The 18131-nt window shown below is 37.1% G+C and overlaps 1 long non-coding RNA gene across 3 annotated transcripts in view; it reads right to left on the bottom strand.

Annotated features, from left to right (window-relative positions):
• Window positions 1-13832, bottom strand: part of LOC129463621 (uncharacterized) — a 593164-nt gene extending 579332 nt beyond the window's left edge. For all 3 annotated transcript variants that reach the window (XR_008651242.2, XR_008651243.2, XR_008651241.2), the window contains exon 1: window positions 13504-13832. This is a non-coding gene — a long non-coding RNA (uncharacterized lncRNA). The remainder of the gene's footprint in view (window positions 1-13503) is intronic.
• Between the last annotated feature and the right edge of the window lie 4299 nt (window positions 13833-18131).

Raw genomic sequence — 18131 nt, 5'->3', positions numbered from 1 at the left:
TGATGTGCTATGGCTTATTTGAAAATAGACATACATTAGTTAAAAATGTATATTGTAAACTCAAGGACAGCCACTAATTTTTTTAAAGTATAATTGATACACTAAAAAAAGATAAAATGGGGTCATATGAAATGCTCAGTTGAAGACAGGAGGAAAGAAACAAAGGAGTCATAACTATAAATGATTAAGTAAATGGGAGCATCATGCTGTACATAATATATACAACTAAATAAATCCTTAGACTTTTTAACTTAAAAAAAAGACTCAAATCGATATAGATATATAGCTCTCAAAGAGGTAGAGTATAACTTCCCGTAAGTGTGGGCTCACAGTGACTTCACTGCAAAGAGTATAATGTGGAAAGGGGGGAGGGAAACAACTTTACAGTGGAGAAATCTTTCAATAATCTATCACATCCAACATGATGTCTTATTAGCCCTTATCAAGCCTAATATCAGCAGGAATAAGCCACGTTACTATTGATGTGATGAGAATGGCACTTTGCCACTTCGGTATTCTTCCCCAAAACCCATAACCTCAATTTAATCATAAGAAAAACATCAACCAAATCTCAATTGTGAGACTCTCTAAAATTACCTAAACAGTACTCCTCAAAACTGTCAAGGTCGTCAAAAACAAGGGAAGTCTGAGAATGTGCCATAGTATGAGACGTATAAGGAGACATGACACCTAAATGTAGTGTGGCATCCTGTGGACTCCTGGAACAGAAATAGGACATTAGGTAAAAGCAAAGGAGATCTGAATAAATTGTGGGCTTGGGTATAAAATATACTAATTATATGTGTGTGCATATATGTACTTATACATGATTAGAATTTTAATTCGAATGTATTTAATTGCAAGTAAAATTGAGCGTCTTTTCATGTATTTAATTCTTCTTTATAAGGACAGAATTTTTTCAAATTGGTTATTTATCAGAAGGAAGGAAAGAAAGGAAAAAGAAGAAAAGAAGGAAAGAATGAAGGAAAGACATGCTGAAACAGGGAGTGGATTCCTCATTTTAACACTTTTAATTTATTTTACTTTTATTAGTCCTAACTTTGATTTTAAATTCTATTATAGTCTAGTTTTTTAAAAATTTTAAACTTTTATTCTTAATCTTGAGTTTTAATTTACATTAATATTTTAATTATTAACTTTCAGTCACTTTTTTTTAAATTACCGTTTCTACAGTATTCCCTTCTTTTATACAAATTTGTTTTGTTTATAACAAGTATTGACTTGTTTATGAGGTATGTTCCAACTGCAGTGAGAAAGCCAGCATCACAAATATGAAAGCTGGGAAAATTACCTTCCTGCTTGTATTATTAGCTATTGCTGCATAAAAGTCACCCCAAAATGTAGTGGCTGAAAACAATAGTCATTATTATATCTCCATGATATCAGTGAGTCAGGAATTCGTACTGGGACGACAGAGCAGCTTGCCCCTACTTCATTACGTCTGAAACTCAGCTGGAAGGCTTAAAATCTTGTGCCTAGAATCATCCAAAGGCTGCTTACTGAAGACTTTTTGAAATCATTTGAGTCCAGCTGTCAGCTGAGGTCTGAGCTGGGGCTATGGGCCAGAATACACACACATGGCCTCACCACGTGGTCTGGGCTTCCACACAGCCTGGTGGCTATGTTCTAAAAGTAAGCAAGCTAACAGAAAAAAGAGGAATCCATACTGCTTAATTACAACCTGGACTTGAAAGTCACACAGCATCACTTCTACCACGTCCTATTGGTCAAGGCAGTTCCAAATGTGTATTCAGTTTTAATGAGGAGACAACACTGTCAATGTCATATTCTTTGACAAGCATATGGGATGGGATATATATTGGTGAAGCCATATTTAGAAAGTACAATTTGCTAGATTACCAGATACATCTGAAACAATCCTTTATGTTTCTTACAAATAAACTTTGTGGCTTCCAAGTTTGGCTATAAAAATAGACAAACAGATAGGTAAACAGACTTCACCTGGTTAACTCAGAATAATTTGGTACATTTCTCTGTCCCAATTGGTTGATCAATGGTTTCTTCTCCCATATATTGTCAACTACTCCCATATTCTACAAATATTTTAGAGTCCATGTTCCAGTCACTGTACTAGGGTCTGGAGAAATATTGGTAATATTACAGAATCCCTGCCCTTAATGAGCTACAGGTTTAAGGGCAACACAGAAAGTAAGCAGGAAATTATAATTCAATGTGTTTTATATGTTAACAATGGAAAGTATTGGGTGCTGTGGAAGCACTTGGAATAGACACATTACCTAGGCCTGGGAATTGGGAACAACTTCCCAGAAGTGCCATATGACTTAGAATGAATAAGTAGGAGTTATCCAGGAAATTGGTATCCATGATGGAGAAAGGGAATGAGTAAAAGTATCCAAAACAGAGGGAAAAATAGGTTCACACTTCTAGGAGCAAGAGAAAATGTGTCATAGTCATTGATCAGACCTTGTAATCCCAAGGTGCTGTGCCCAGGGCCTCAAATGTACTATGCAAAGCAGCTGAGATTACAAGTCCAGCTCAGAAACCCCTTCAGGCTTACTATACCCTCCGTGAGAGACTGACTTTTGTCAGGTTTTGTCCACTTATATATCCCCAGTGCCTAGTATACCTAGCACATAGGGATGCAATAAGTATTTGTGGCTTCATACTTGGATTCCTGTCTCTGAATATTGACTTTGGATGAAAACGCTACTGGACAGTCTTGCTATTCATTATTTTCCATCCTAGATGAGGCCTTTTGGCTCAGGCTCAGCTCCACAAATTGTGGCCTGAAGAAAAGACCTGCCATCATAGGCTTCCCAGCTCCAACCCAGGCCAGCAACCAAAGCTACTGCTCCTCCGAAAAGTTCTGTCAAGCACTTAAAGAGCTAACAGGGCATTTGAAAATTCATGGTCCCCAACATCTTCAACTAAGATCTGACAGAAGCCATGGCAGTAGACCTGGAGTGGGTTATATCTAGAGAATGATATGGCTCACACTAATACATTTGCCCTACCTTGATAAGGACACAAGTGATGCTCACCATCCTGATATACATGCCTGCAAGAAGATATAACTAAAGGGCTTTAGCCATATAGCTGAGCTTATTGCACCAGCCTCAATCTAAAATTATATATATATAATAGAATATTATTTCAGCCTTGAAAAAGAAGGAAACCCTGCCATTTGTGACAATATGAATGAATCCAGAGACATTAAGTGAAACAAGCCAGACACTGCAAGACAAATACTGCATGAATTTATTTGGATGTAGACTCTTTAAAAATTAAACTCATAGAAACAGAATAGAAGGGTCCTAGGGATGAGGGGAGTAAAGAATGAGGAGATGTTGGTTAAAGGGTACAAATATGTAGTCATAAAATGAGTAAGTTTTGGACACCTAATGTACAGCTTTATTACTATACTTAATAATGTACACTTGAAGTTTGCTGAAAGTAGATCTTATTTTTTTTGAAATGGAATCTCGCTCTGTCACCAAGGCTAGAGTGCAGTGGCATGATCTTGGCTCACTGCAACTTCTGCCTCCTGGGTTCAAAGTGATTCTCCTGCCTCAGCCTCTCAAGTAGCTGGGATTACAGGCGTGCGCCACCATGCCCAGCTAATTTTTTTTTTTCTAAGTAGAGATGGGGTTTTGCTATGTTGGCCAGGCTGGTCTCAAACTCCTGACCTCAGGCGATCTGCCCACCTCAGCTTCCCAAAGTGCAGAGATTACAAGCGTGAGCCACTGTGCCCGGCAGATCTTATGTATTCTTATCACAAAAAAGATAACAATGTAAGTGATAAATACATTAATTCGATTGAATGCAGCTATCCTTCATTTCACAATGTGTATGTATTTCAAAATATCATTCTGCATATCTTGACTATAATTTTTATTTGATTGTACCTCAAGAAAGATGAAAAATATTTTTAAAATACTCATCTATACTGTGGTTCATCTATCCCATGTCCTTTGTCAGTAGTACTATAGAAAATATTTTGCAAACCCCAGTTATTACCACCCAGCTCACTTTTCCTGCTTCTTTCATTCAACTGGCTGGACTTAGGATTCCATGACAGTAGAGAATTTCCAACTGCAGAATTTACTGGTCAGCTTACACTAGTGATTCAATAGGATCATAGAAACAAGGCTCTCCAAAACAGAGGCAATCCCAGTGGTGTTTAATATTATGTGTTTGCAACATTTCTAGTTTTTCCATACATTGCTATTTTAGATCATTTTCTCCTTAGTCAAATGGAGGAAATTAATGAAAGAAGGTAAATGTGGGTTGGAAACCTTATCTCTTTCAACCTCAAAGAGGTTGTCATAGGATCTTTTGTCCTCCTGAGACAATACTATCTTCCATTCTTTCCTTTCCTCCTGCCAAAGATGACTTGGAGATCTGGCTAGATTTTGATGACTTAAGTCTATTACAACAGCTAAGGAAAATAATGTTAAGAAAACATTTATGTTAGGAATATGGTAAATCACACTGCAGAAGCTAAGACCCTGAGCTTTACCTAGGTAATTACTTTGTGGCACCAATGGAAACCAAGACCTTTTGTCCCAAAGTATGTTGAGTCTTTGCCTCTGTGTACCTGGGTGTGGTAATACTCTCTCCTGCAAGTGGCTTTGATGGGTTCCTGTGTTAGCATTATTCACACTCACTCTGAATGGCAGGGACACACTTATCAAATGACTTACCTTTATTAATTCTAATGATACGCTACTGTCTAAGGCAGTTCTTTTTCCCTCCAAATGTGGAGATGCACAGCAGCTTAAATTCCGCCACAGAATTTTCCAAAACCTGCTAATTAGCTTCAGCCTCAGCCTTGGCCTTCAGAAGGCCAAACAGTCAAATGCAAACTTCAGCATCACTTCTGGAATTCCTAAATTTGCAGCTTATCAATTTTCTTGTGAATGTTTGGTTGTCATCATAGTTACCCTGCCTAACAACATCTAATAACTTCTTGTTTGCATTCATTATAGCCTTCATTATATCTGGATCAGTGATGATTTTCATGGCTGTTGTACATACTTTTAAAGATTTTTTTTCTCCTTTTAAATCGAGTTGACATTCTGCTTTTAATTATTCCTCGCAAATATGAATAATTCCTTAAAAGGATTTTTTGAAATGCTTAAGCCTTAAATAAAAACAAAAATTAAAGTTTTTAAAGGTTATTTTGTTTTCATTTTTAGTGTTAACTCCCTAAAAATTTCACGAAGTTTAGAATTATATCTACTCTCTATTGTTGTAATATATTTCTATAAACATATGTCTAACTGCATATTCTTTCTAAAGGCATTGAGTGAAAATACTCTTCATATGTTGATAACCGTCAATCTGTTTCCCTATTTAGCTATTTAAGAATTCTCATTTATTCTGTATAAAACAACTTTTTAAATTCATCTTTAATTATTACTCATTTGTCTTCAAATATCTGATAACATTTTGACATATAAAGCACATGAAGATATTGTGTTGCTCTAGGTCATATTTAATGTGCATACCTATATTTGAAAATGAGGTCCTATACTAAAAACTACTCCAAAAGCATGCCTTGCTCATGTCACTGACTTTTTGTGTTGACAAGATATGGTAGCAATCTACCTTATTAAAAGCACATAAGCTGGGATGTCAGAAATGAAGTAAACCTTAAGTTATTTGGTCTTCGAAGGGTTAAAGCGGAAGCCTCAGAGGATATGTGAACCTAACACTGTGGCCCATGTTGCCCAGTGGTGCACTTAGGAGATCTAAGGGAAATCCTATTTCCTAGCATGGTCAGCAGGCCAGTGTAACAAGACACACGAGATTGAAAACTGCAGCTTTAGGATTGGTTAGACAGCTTTCCCAAAGATTCTCTTCATATTCTAGCTCTCAGGCAACCGCAGCTTCAGGCTTTGACAAATATATAAAACTGTATTCATAAAAAAGGTAATTCCTTTGTAGTAGCTATTTTACTGCACCTTCCACATTCGTAGGTAGGCTCACTCCCCTCTCATGGTTGTTTCCACAAAATGTATAAGCTGAAACTGTAGATGAAGAAAAACTCTTCTTCGACACTCTCAGGTTTCCAAGTATCAGTGTTTTACATGGTCATGGTACCAAAATTTGTCTCTACTGTTTTTTAAATAATTTAGGAATTCATCTGGGCCTGAGAAAAATAATTGGTTCAGTGGAATTCTTCCTTAGCATTCACCCACACCCACACCCATGGCCCACTCCCTTCCTGCTGCAGAGAAGTGCCCTTCCAGACATTTGGGCTCAGCATTTTCACCAAATCCCTTCCGGCCTCTTCCTCACAACCCTTATTATTATGATAAGAACACTTAACATGAGATCTCAACAAAATTTTCAGTGTATAATCAGTATCACTAACTATATGCACAATGCTGTTTAACAGGTCTGTAGATCGTCTTGCATACCTGACACTTTAAGCCCCTCGAACAGCAACTTACCATTTCCCCTTCCCCCAACCCCTGGTAACCACCTACTCTCTGCTTTTCTCTGTTTGGCTATTTTGGATAACTCTTGAATCCTGCAGTATTTGCCCTTCAGTGATTAGTCTAACATAATGTTCTTCACAGTTCACCTGTATTGTCGCAAAGTGCAGGATTCCCTTCTTTTCTGAGGCTGGATAATGTTCCATTTATATACAACACTTTATCCTTGTTCATTTCCCCAAATCCCTGCCCCTCCTGTCATGTAAGAGGAGAGAAGAGAGAGCAGGGATATATGTTCTGAATATACTACCCCACTCTTTGGACATGTTTGTATTTTATGGAGAAAGCATGATCCCAAAGAAGTTATAACAACAGCAAGTCTATCCTAGCTGTATATTTCTGAGAGAAAGGGTTGACAATGGAAGGATATATTTTTCCTACATCTTTCCTACTCTTTCAGATCATCCCACAGATCTGAATGTTAGCTTTTCAATTGTAGAGGGTCAGGTATGGCTTCTCCAACACCTCCAGCCTTGCTAGGCGCCCCTTCTCCATGTTCTCATAGCATCCTGGCCATGTCCCAATCAGAGTAGTTGCTAAATCATACATATTTCTATTTGTATGTTGATTTTCCCCAGGTCTAAGTAACATGGCCAAGAGTCACAACCAATAGATGATAGAGATGGGATTTGAACCTAGGCCTTTCTGATATCAGAGCCTATGATCTCTTGATTCTTACATTGTAACTTATCTGAAAATATATATGAGAAGTGTGTCAAATTATCTGGAATCATTACTTCTGGGATAACAAATCCTATTATTATGTTAGTGTTCTTCTTTTAGGTGAATTAGTATTATCATTTGTTTGGTTTGCTTAGGTCCAGTATGTCTTAAAATGTATGTAAACAGTAACTATTAATGTGCTTTTCATAGTTATGTGTACTATGTAGAGACGATATGGGGATATGAAGTTTGCAAAGTCATAAAGATTAAGGAGAAATGTATACCACATAAAAATGTCATCAGCACAGTCTTGGCATGCAATCAGTGCTCAATAAATGTGGGAAAACTCCTACATGAGAAGCAACAAGATTATACTTGAAGGTACATCAAGCTCTGCTGTTAACTTAGCTATCTCACTTTTTTTCTAGATGTATCTGCTCTTCTGTAAAATAAGGGCATTGGTCTTATTATTTGAAACTGTGGTGTTGAGTAGTTTGCTGCTGGCCCTGGAACTACATATCAAGCACGCTTGCATAGCCTTCCTGAAAAAAGAACACGTTTCTTTGGAATAGCCTAACAGCAGAACTACAGAAAGAAATATTTTGCTTACTCAACATATCAGTTTATATAAAATAAGAAGATCCTCAGAAAACACTAAAACTTAATAAAGTATTTTAAATGCCTCAGTGAAAATAATACATGAATGTAAAAACCCTGAAAGTAAAGCGTAAACTTCCTTTGATATCTGTCCACCCTACAAAAAGGTGATGGATTATTATGCATTTGCTTGTTTGGAATTCCACTTATATTCTATTCCGTGCTACAAGATTTAGAACATCATGAAAATGTTGTAGCTGTTGGTAGGTGGGGGAAAGGGAGAAGAGAGATAACGAAGTTAATCCTTGAATTAAATGAAAAAATATAAAAGGAAGATGAAACACATTTCAGAATACAGTGAAATCAGATATCTTCCAAGGAAAAAAGAGTACATCACATAGGTAACTGCAAGCTTAATAGGTAAAGAGATAAATGTATAGATTTGCCACACTGCCAAAGCTTAAAACTAAACAAATACCAGAGCCTCATTCTGCAGATTTAAATATATAATTACTTCAGAGTCCTACTAACTAAATTCCAACATATAATGGTGTAAGTGTCTATTGTAAGCAGTTTTGCAAACTCTCAAATATGTTCAGAAAAAAATTGCTACACTCAGCTGTGGCTAAGAAAACAATCAAAAGACATTCAATAGCATTTCTCAAGTGATAAGGAAATATTCAACTATGGTTTATTCTAATTTAGACCAGCATCCAATGAAACCTACATCTTGCAGTTTTTAAGTATGAAAACCTATTTTTATTAAAAACATCAGAAAGTATTGAGTTTTCTTAAGTATTCCCAGCTGGATGCGTTATGTGTACTGAATTCGTTATTCACTGTAATAGTACCAGGTGGTCCTATGGGCTTAATGAGGATTTGATTATAAATACAAAGAAAAAAATTACAATGGGAATGTATTCTGGATACCTTTCTAACTTATCTCTGTGTGCTACCTTTTAGCTAAAGCTGCATCTATATTCCTAACAGAGACCAGGCTGAAATAGCAGGGCTTGTCAACGTCAAGTGGACACAACTGTGTTGGAATTTTACTTTCGCCCCGCTTTCCTAGGCCGTATCCCGATGCAAGTGGAGAAGTTAGAGATTATGCCCAGAGATGAGTGCTAATAAACAGACAGGGCAGACTACTTTCAAATAGTTCCAGACAGGTTGTTATGCCATGGAATAGTTTTTAAGATAACTTGGAAGGGAGAGAGGCTAGAAAAGGAACTAGAAAGATTCTTTTGCAGCTGACGTTTGGGAAAGGAGAGCTAATGGAATCAAATGTGACATATGCTTAATAAACTGCTGTCTTGCCAAAGTGACTGGGCACCCTAGGAGGTAATCCTCTTTGAATTAGACTAGAAAAACATTTGACCAGCTGTTATCACTTAAATAAATTTTGATTTAAAAATATGCAGGCAAAAACACTGTAGACCAGTGAGCTTCCATTCTCCCCATATCGTCTCTATTTTTTCTTTTTTGCTAGCAATGGCCCCCAACTGCTATATAAGGAGATGAAGGCTCCTTTGTTCTCTTGAGTACTTTTATGAGTTTAGGTATGCAAGTTTAAGGGAGGAGAGGCATTTGAGACCTACTCTGAAAAAAGCAGGAAAATAATTTTCAACTCTGGTTGATGAAGGATAAAAGAGATGCAGAAAAAAAGACTCTATGAGTGAAAGCTTCTTAAAATTACCAGAAATCATAAGGCATGGATTTAGCAAGGGTCTTATAAAACAGTATTTAGCTATCAGGAGCATGAAAGGATTTATTCTGCATCTAGGTTACATATGAAAATAATCAGTGGAGTATATGGGATCTGAACACAATATTGAAATTTAAGGTCAATTAGATTTAATTGTGGGGAAATGTCATCGACTCTTTGGTCTAGAAGAAATTCATGAAGTCATTTAGTCCATTCCCCAGATTACAACTTGGACATATTCAAACTATTACAAGCAAACAATATTTCTTCACGCACTGCCTTATATAAGAACCCATTGCCTCTTTCAGCAATTTCCCTTAGCTGCCATAGTTCAGGGCGATATTTACTGAGGATCTACATAACTGAGTGATGCTCTAGTGCTTACAGATGTACCCACCATCTAAAATCAACAGAACTTTTCAAATTTAATGAATTAATCCTTTTTCCTAAGTAGTATTTTAATAATGTAGCAATAAGATTAATAGAAAGTATTGCTGAAACTACAGCTAAATGTGTTTCCAACAAGGAATCAGCAATTATATCAGGACTTTCAAAAGCCTTTTCTCTTTACCTGAACTATAAATTCAAATTTGGTTTCGCCTAGCATGAAGAAATATTTTATGGAAATATACTGGCCGAAAAGTAACTTGTCAGGGTCATTGGCAGTTAATTGGAATACAGCCGCTGTCAATTAAAATGGGGCTGCCATGCTTTACTAAACCAAAACAGCTAAAAGGCTTATAAACAATTCAGCACATCATTAAAACTCAGTGACTCTCAGGCTTGGAAGTAGCTTTAATAAATAAGAAGACAAGGCCAAGATGAGTGTCTGAAAGATATTTCAAACAAGATAATTCCATTTAGCCATCACAGTTAGTTTACTTTTTTGAGAGGCAGAATCTCACTCTGCACCCAGGCTGGAGTGTGGTGGCATGATCATAGCTCACTACAACCAGGAACACCTGGGTTCACGGGATCCTCTCACCTTAGCCTCCCGAGTAGCTGGAATTACAGGCATGCTCCACCATGCCTGGTTCATTCTTTTTTTTAACTTCTCTGGTGAAGTGACTAAAATGCAGGCCAGTTTTTAAAAGGAGAGAACATAAAGGAACTAGATAATCCAAGAACTCAGGGTGCATCTGTTGAGAAGTGCAACATTTACCATAATACTGAAATAGCCTGTTTGTTGTTTTTTGTTTTGTTTTGTTGAGACACGGTGTCACTCTGTCACCTAGGCTGGAGTGCAGTGGTGCCATCTCAGTTCACTGCAAGTTCTGCCTCCCAGGTTCAAGTGATTCCAGTGCCTCAGCTTCCTGAGTAGCTGGGATTACAGGCAAGTGCCACCATGCCTAGCTAATTTTTCTTTTTTTTTTTTTTTTTAGTAGAGACGGGATTTCGACATGTTGGCCAAGCTGTTCTCAAATTCCTGACCTCAAATGACCTGCCTGCCTCAGCCTCCCAAAGTGCTGGGATTACAGGCGGGAGCCACCGCGTCCAGCCTGTTTGTTGGTTTTAAAAAATGCTTATTTTTTAATCACAACCAGAGCCATAGGTGCTACATCAGAAACAGTACACTTTTCATAGCTCTCAAATCTCTGTCATTCATCAAAGATGAAACAAATCACAAAGTCTGCTTACAAATAGCATTCATAAAATAAACATGCTATACTTAACCAACTTTAATAATTCGAATTTTTAAAATTATTTTGTTTATTCACACATTCCTGGGAATCATCATATTCTGACTGAATGCTAATTAATATACATTTTTATGTATTTTTCTTCCTGTGGATTTGCGCAGAGCACACACTACAGAATAAAGACCTCTATTGCCTCTAAAAGCCTTTGCAGTAACAGTCCATTCAGATGATCCTATTAATTTTGTTATGAAAGCACTGATAAAATACAAAGTGATTTTGGAATGTTACAGAGTCTATCAGGTGAAAATAGAAAATAATAATAATTAGCCTGCTTTTTAAATGACTCCAAGCAGATAACCACTGGTACAATGCCACATATTTCTCCATCTGGGTTTAGATTCTAGCCTTGCACTCATCACCCTGGCCCTTTCAGGGAGGAATCCTCCCAACTAAGTCCAAGGATAGAAATGACCCATACAGGTGTTTCCAATGGACTCGACAGAGCACCAATCAAAAAGAGAGGCTATCAGAAAACTCAGTACTATTTAATTCATTTAGAAAGTTCTTCTCAGATAATAATAACATAACTTAATAAAAATTATTTATGCCAGAAAGTGGTCTCATATATTCTATTAGTCCATTTTCATACTGCTATAAAGAACTACCTAAGACTGAGTAATTTATGAAGAAAAGAGGTTTAACTCACAGTTCCACAGGCTTACAGGAAGCATGACCTGGGGTGTCTCAGGAAACTTACAATCATGGCAAAAGGCAAAGGGGAAGCCAGGAACGTCCTCTCATAGTGGCAGGAGAGACAGGGGCAAAGTGCCACAAACTTTTAAACCATCATATCTCTTGAGGACTCACTATCCCGAGAGCAGCAAGGGGGAAGTCTGCCCCGTGATTCAATCACCTCCCACCAGGCCCCTCCCCTGACACGTGGAGATTACAATTGGAGATGAGATTTGGCCCACCTGAGGACACAGAGCCAAACCATATCATATATCTTAGACTACTGAATCATGGTGGATTTTATTGATGCTGGTGCTGTTATCTTATCCTGAACTGTGAATATTAGTTTGATCAATTTCTAATTGATTGTGCTCTTCTCTCCTGGAAAAGCCCTATTTAATGGAAGCTGATAATTCTGTTTGCTTCCAGGGAATGGTTTCAGTTTTTCTTTTTTGTTTGTCTTGGTTGGGTTTGATTTTGGCTTTGTTTACTTCTGTTTTTGGCTTACTTAATAATCCTCAGGTTTTCTGGTGTGCTAGTGGCTTTGTGTCTTAAAATACAGTCTAATCTGAGAAAAATTCTATGAAGTAGCCATGAAAAGCCAAGAAGAGGAAATTAAGACCCAAACTGCCTTTCTTTTTAGCTTCATAAGATAACGAGTTTCCTTGTGTATAAATAAATGCCCTCTAAGACTGATGCAGGCAGGAGATTGTTTTGCCTAGAAGTGTATCATTGTCAAGGAAAGATTCAAACTTAAGATTTTTAATCTTGTTTTAGTTCAGCAAATCATTTATAATCAACAAACATTTCTTAAACCTAAAATACTAGACACCAGAATACATAGAAGATAAATCCCTTGCCTTAAAGAGCATATCCCCTAGTTGAAGAGACAGAACATCAAGGGAAACAATAGGCACATGGTGCATGGTAAAATGAAAAGGCCTGGGGTTAGGGTTAGTCAGAAGAGTGACATTAAGTACAATCACTTTATCTTTCCAACTCTGGTTACATCTGTGAAATAAACACATTTATATTTGCCCTACCTTCCTCCACGGGTACATTAAGGCTCAAACCACAAGAATGTGAAATGCCCAAACAAATTAAGTTATTGTAATGATTTCATTTAAAAATTGATACTGAAGAATCAGTATTTTACTATCCTATTTTAAATGTGAGAAGTACCAAAAATTCTATATTTAACTTCTTTATTCTATAAAAATTAGGACATTGAAAATCATCCTAATGGCTAGCAAGGAAAACCTATTTCTTGGTGCTTTTTCCTCGGTGATGTCAATATGATACATCTCCAAAGGAGCAGAGAACTCAATTACTTGTAACACCGGGCCCTGAAGATGTTCTTATGCCATCAGAGTTGTTTGTATAATTTTGGAATATCCACTCCCCTGTCCCCCCACAAAAAAAAACTCCATTTTCAAATTCAGAAGATGTATCTGGTGAGCCTAAGGGGAATTTCACTTCCTTTGTTAGTGATTGATTTGGTAATGGTCAAAGAAAAGTACAAAGATGTTTTCATGAGGGTTCCCACTCCCCGTGTTTAAGAGAAAGCTGCAAAATGGAATAATATCTTAGTCAGTTTAGGCTGTTATAACAAAATATCCTAAACTGGGTGGCTTATAAACAACAGAAGTATATTTCTTACAATTCTGGAGGCTGGAAGTCCAAGTTTTAGGGTGCCAGCATGGTCAGTTTCTGATGAGGGTTCTTTTCCAGGTTCCAGACTGCCGCTTCTCATTTTATCCTCACATGGTGGAGAGCAGAGAAGGGAAATAATCTCTCTTGTGACTCTTATAAGGGCACTAATCCCATTTATGAGGGCTCCACCATTATGACCTTATCTAATCCTACTAACCTCTCAAAGGCCCAACTCCTAATGCTATCACATTGGGGAATAGGGTTTTAACATGAATTCTAGGGAGACACAAACATTCAGTCCACAAATAGCATCCGTTGTTCTTCTGGGTTTTGTCATATGTAGAAACTGCTATGGCCATGTTACTACCTATGCATGAAGCTGACACTAAGCATTGGAGATCACAGATGGAAAGAACCTGGATCTCTATGACATCATGGAACTGCGTACTCAACCACCCCTTAAGGGAGGTAACCAATGCCCTACCGTTGATCTTCCTGTTACATGAGAAAAAAAAAATTCCTTAGTGTTTAAGCCAGTTTGAATCAGAATTTCTGTTACTTTTAGATGAAAGCAGTCAACTAATATACATATCATGATAACATTTATTTAGCTCTTAATGTGAAGAAGGCCCCCATGCTAAATACTTCGTAGGTTATTTTATTTTATCCTCAAAATATTATCATTCAGAGATGAGGAAACCAAGGCCCAAAAGATTGAATGACTCGTCCAAAATCACACAAAGCCAGTTGTGGAACCCAGGCAGTCTGCCTCCTTCAACACCCATAATTTTTTTTAACAAAACATTATCTTTTATCATATTTGATTAATCCCTTATTAGAACTATGCAGAAAGAAACTGCTCTTTTAAAAATGCACTTGATGAGGCTGGGTGTGGTGGCTCACACCTGTAATCCCAGCACTTTAGGAGCCCGAAGTGGGCAGATCACCCGAGGTCAGGAGTTTGAGACCAGCCTGACCAACAGGAAGAAACCCCGTCTCTACAAAAAATACAAAATTAGCCGGGCGTGGTAGTGCATTCCTGTAATCCCAGCTACTTGGGAGGCTGAGGCAGGACAATTGCTTGAACCTGGGAGGCAGAGGTTGTGGTGAGCTGAGATCATGCCATTGCACTCCAGCCTGGGCAACAAGAGCAAAACTCCGTGTCCAAAAAAAAAAAAAAAAAATGTACTTGCTGAATTAAACATACAATAGGTAGAATATTTCATTGTTCTGCAATTTCCTGTTTATTTCACAAGTACGACTAGCCAAAAGTTTGTTTAGAGATCCTGCTTATCTCAGACTCTCACGAGCTTCCCCAAAGATGAGAGAAATTATAGAACTAATTCTGTAGAGAAGCCAATGAATGTGTAATTTTTAATGAATAAACTGTAGTTAATATTAATTTATAATTTTTAAATGGAACTAGAAATACTGCTATAATAGCACAAAACCTCTGAAGCCCCTAACCAGAAAGCAGGAGTCTTATACCTGTTTTGTTGTAAAGGAGACAGAAAAGATCAAACAATATGTGAATTTTTCCTCTTGAAGGGGCTGCTGGTCTGACTCAACTGGGTTGATGATCAAGTACTTGGCTAGGATCAGGACTGGATACTTTCAGCTTGGATGAAAAACAGAAGAAGCTGTGACTACTCAGAGCCAGGGGCACAGCCAGACCAAAAATCGTTGGGGGAAAAAAGGAAGCTCAAAGGCCAAAAGATAGAAGCCAAGGGTCAAATCCAAGAACAAAAGGCAAGAATCAGTGCAAAGATCAAAAAGCCCTGTGACCTTGATGTCAAAATTCGAGCTGATCAGAGCCAACCCAGCAGGAAATGGGTTTCTAGAAGAACTGTCTCAGATATGTCTGGGCCTTCATGATCCCCTGTAAGGACCAGCAGGTATATGATACCAGGGAAGATGACAATGGCTGCCAAGACTGAGACTGGGCAGACCACCCAGGATCCCAAAATAAAAGCAAAGGTTTAAATTTAAATAACTAGCATGGCAAGAAGCAAAGTACTCATTGCATGATGAAAATCTGAAAGCAGAGTTTCTCTTGGTGCAGCAAAGGATCTCTAGTAAGAAATAACATGAGAAAACATAGGTGTTGTGATCGTTATAAAGGTTGATGATTCTTAAGTACATTCGAGGATGCTAAAGTTCTAACAATGTTCAGGTGTAGGGATCAAGTGTCTTTTACATAATCCTTCCACCAGAAGACATCAAGCTTAACTGAAATTCAAATCTGAACAGTAGGACAGCCACCTGGAAAATAACGCTGCAAAACTACTACACAGCAAGTAAGTCAATCTGCAAAGCTGCAATGAACTGTAACCGACTGAAGAGTATGTTATGTACTGCAGGCTATACCAATCTGTGCATGTGAATAACTGTCAATATCCCAACCTAAAATAATTTTAATGATGGGAATAAACATTAAATATTTATCAGCTGGTGCACCACTAGATCAATGGGCTCATCTCCCTCCCCTGAGTACACACAATAATAAATGAATAGACTTGGGCTTCCAACAGCAAGAAAAAGATTGCCTCAAAATTGGAAATCAATGATACCACTATGGTTACATCAATAGGTGAAGCGATAAATGGAGGCTGCTGTCATTTAAAAAAATGTATTGTAATAACAGAGAAAAAAAAGCTAAAGGGAAATTTTTCTTACATTTGCTTTATTTACTTTCTAATTTTCAAAATGAATTTTGACAGAAGTCCTTGGCCATTTGTACTTTTTAAAAGAACATATTGTCCCAAACTAACAATATCTCCTAATATGAAATCCAGTTTCTGTCAATCTGTCCGTAAAAATATTTTAGGTTTAGATTTTTCGGTTTGTGTCTGGTGCTAAGAAAATGTATGACAATTAAACTGATTGAGAGGGAACAGGAGATGGGGTTACAGGACAGTGTCAGAGGAACTAGAATTTTATAGTAAAATAAAAACACGTTTTAAAATGTTAAAATTTAATCTCTATTTTATTCTATTAAATTTTGTGCCTTATAAGATATGCTGAACCAAGTGTTCCCAAGTTATGACTTACCGTGGAAAATTCTGGTGTGAATGTTTTCTCTTAGAAATAAAGATATTGGGCGTAACAGTTGATATAACTGTTGTCTTTTAAGCTTATTTGAGGAAATGGTTGATAGTAAGAGCTCCACTAAAATACCCAGTTGGTTCATGTACACATCCCTTCAACCTACCCAGTGAGGGACTCTCAGCCTTCCAGCAGCATGATGATAACACCTCCGTGGCTGTTATCCTCTTCATCCTAGTCAAGTGGCACTGTGACAAAACCTAAGAAATACCTGATAGGATATGCTGGCACTTCAGCCAGAAATTTTTCCCCTGACTACTGCATTGTTACTATCTGAATCAAAAAATTGGTACAAGTCAACTCTAAGGATGAGACAACAATAACAGATGGCATCAAGGGGACACTTGGGTTGAATCAGAAAATACTTCTCCTTTTTGAGAAAAGAATTGGCACTAGTCAAAGGGAAATATAAATTACAATTTGGTACAAGCAAGGAGTCCTAGGAAGTAGAAGCCATTTCAGAGCCCTAAAAATACTTTATTTCTTCAGTTGCTATTTTGAAAATCGCTTTTCCCTGTATGATAATATTCAGTAGGATTCAGATAATTTGAAAGGAACAAAAAGCCTTGTTAGCTCTTTTCTATATCATAAAATCCATTCTTTGTCATTTTACACATTCATCGCTGTATTTTCTTGGGTGCAATATTTTTTTAAACGGTGTCTGAAAAGTGAGATTATTTTTCACAAAAAGAATGTATCTGTTATGATTTTTCTGGTAATGATTTTTGCACATTATCTATCATGGTCTAGAAGTTTCCATTATTGATTTCTGAGGATTATTTTTATAATAAAGAAAATGAACCTGGAAAAAAAAAGGTATCTTTTTGTCAAAATCCAATGCCTGTAAAGCATTGTTTATATTATGAAGGCACACGAATGTCAATAGTTGAAATTAGTTCAAAATGTCCTCATTATGAATCATTTAAATTGTAAATAGACACATTACTTTCGTTTTCTTGTCTTTCCCTTTCTTTGTTCTTCCAATCTATAGAGACTCTGTGAGCCCTCTGGGGAAAGGCCCAGTCAGTGTGTGTGTTTCCTGCAGCTTCTTATATCAAGTCATGTTAAACGTGGAAACCAATATGCCACCTCTTATATAAATAGTAATTCCATCAATAAGCATTCAACATTCCTGTGTTGAACCTCTACTATGTGCTACTACTCCTAGTCTAGAAGATGACACATGACAGTAACTGGCAGAAAATTTTGCAATCCCAAATGTTTTTAAATTACATACAGGTCAAACGTGAAAACATGCTTGTAAAAATGTGGAGGTTGAGAATATTTCAATTTCTAAAATTATCCTTGGTGCAAGAATTGCATACTTTACTTTTATTTTTTATTAATGTTTATTTTTATCTCAATAGTTTTTGGGGTACAGTTGGTTTTTGGTTACATGGCTAGGTTCTTTAATGGTGATTTCTGAGATTTTAGTGCACCTGTCACCCAAGCAGTATACATTATACCCAATATGTAGTCTTTTTTTTTTTTTTTTTTTTGAGACAGAGTCTTGCTCTGTCTCCCAGGCTG

This window comes from Symphalangus syndactylus, chromosome 15, assembly GCF_028878055.3.
Source record: "Symphalangus syndactylus isolate Jambi chromosome 15, NHGRI_mSymSyn1-v2.1_pri, whole genome shotgun sequence".
Classification (NCBI taxonomy): Eukaryota; Metazoa; Chordata; class Mammalia; order Primates; family Hylobatidae; genus Symphalangus; species Symphalangus syndactylus.
The sequence above is the reverse complement of the archived record's forward strand: the minus strand, read 5'-3'. Positions and strand labels throughout refer to the sequence as shown.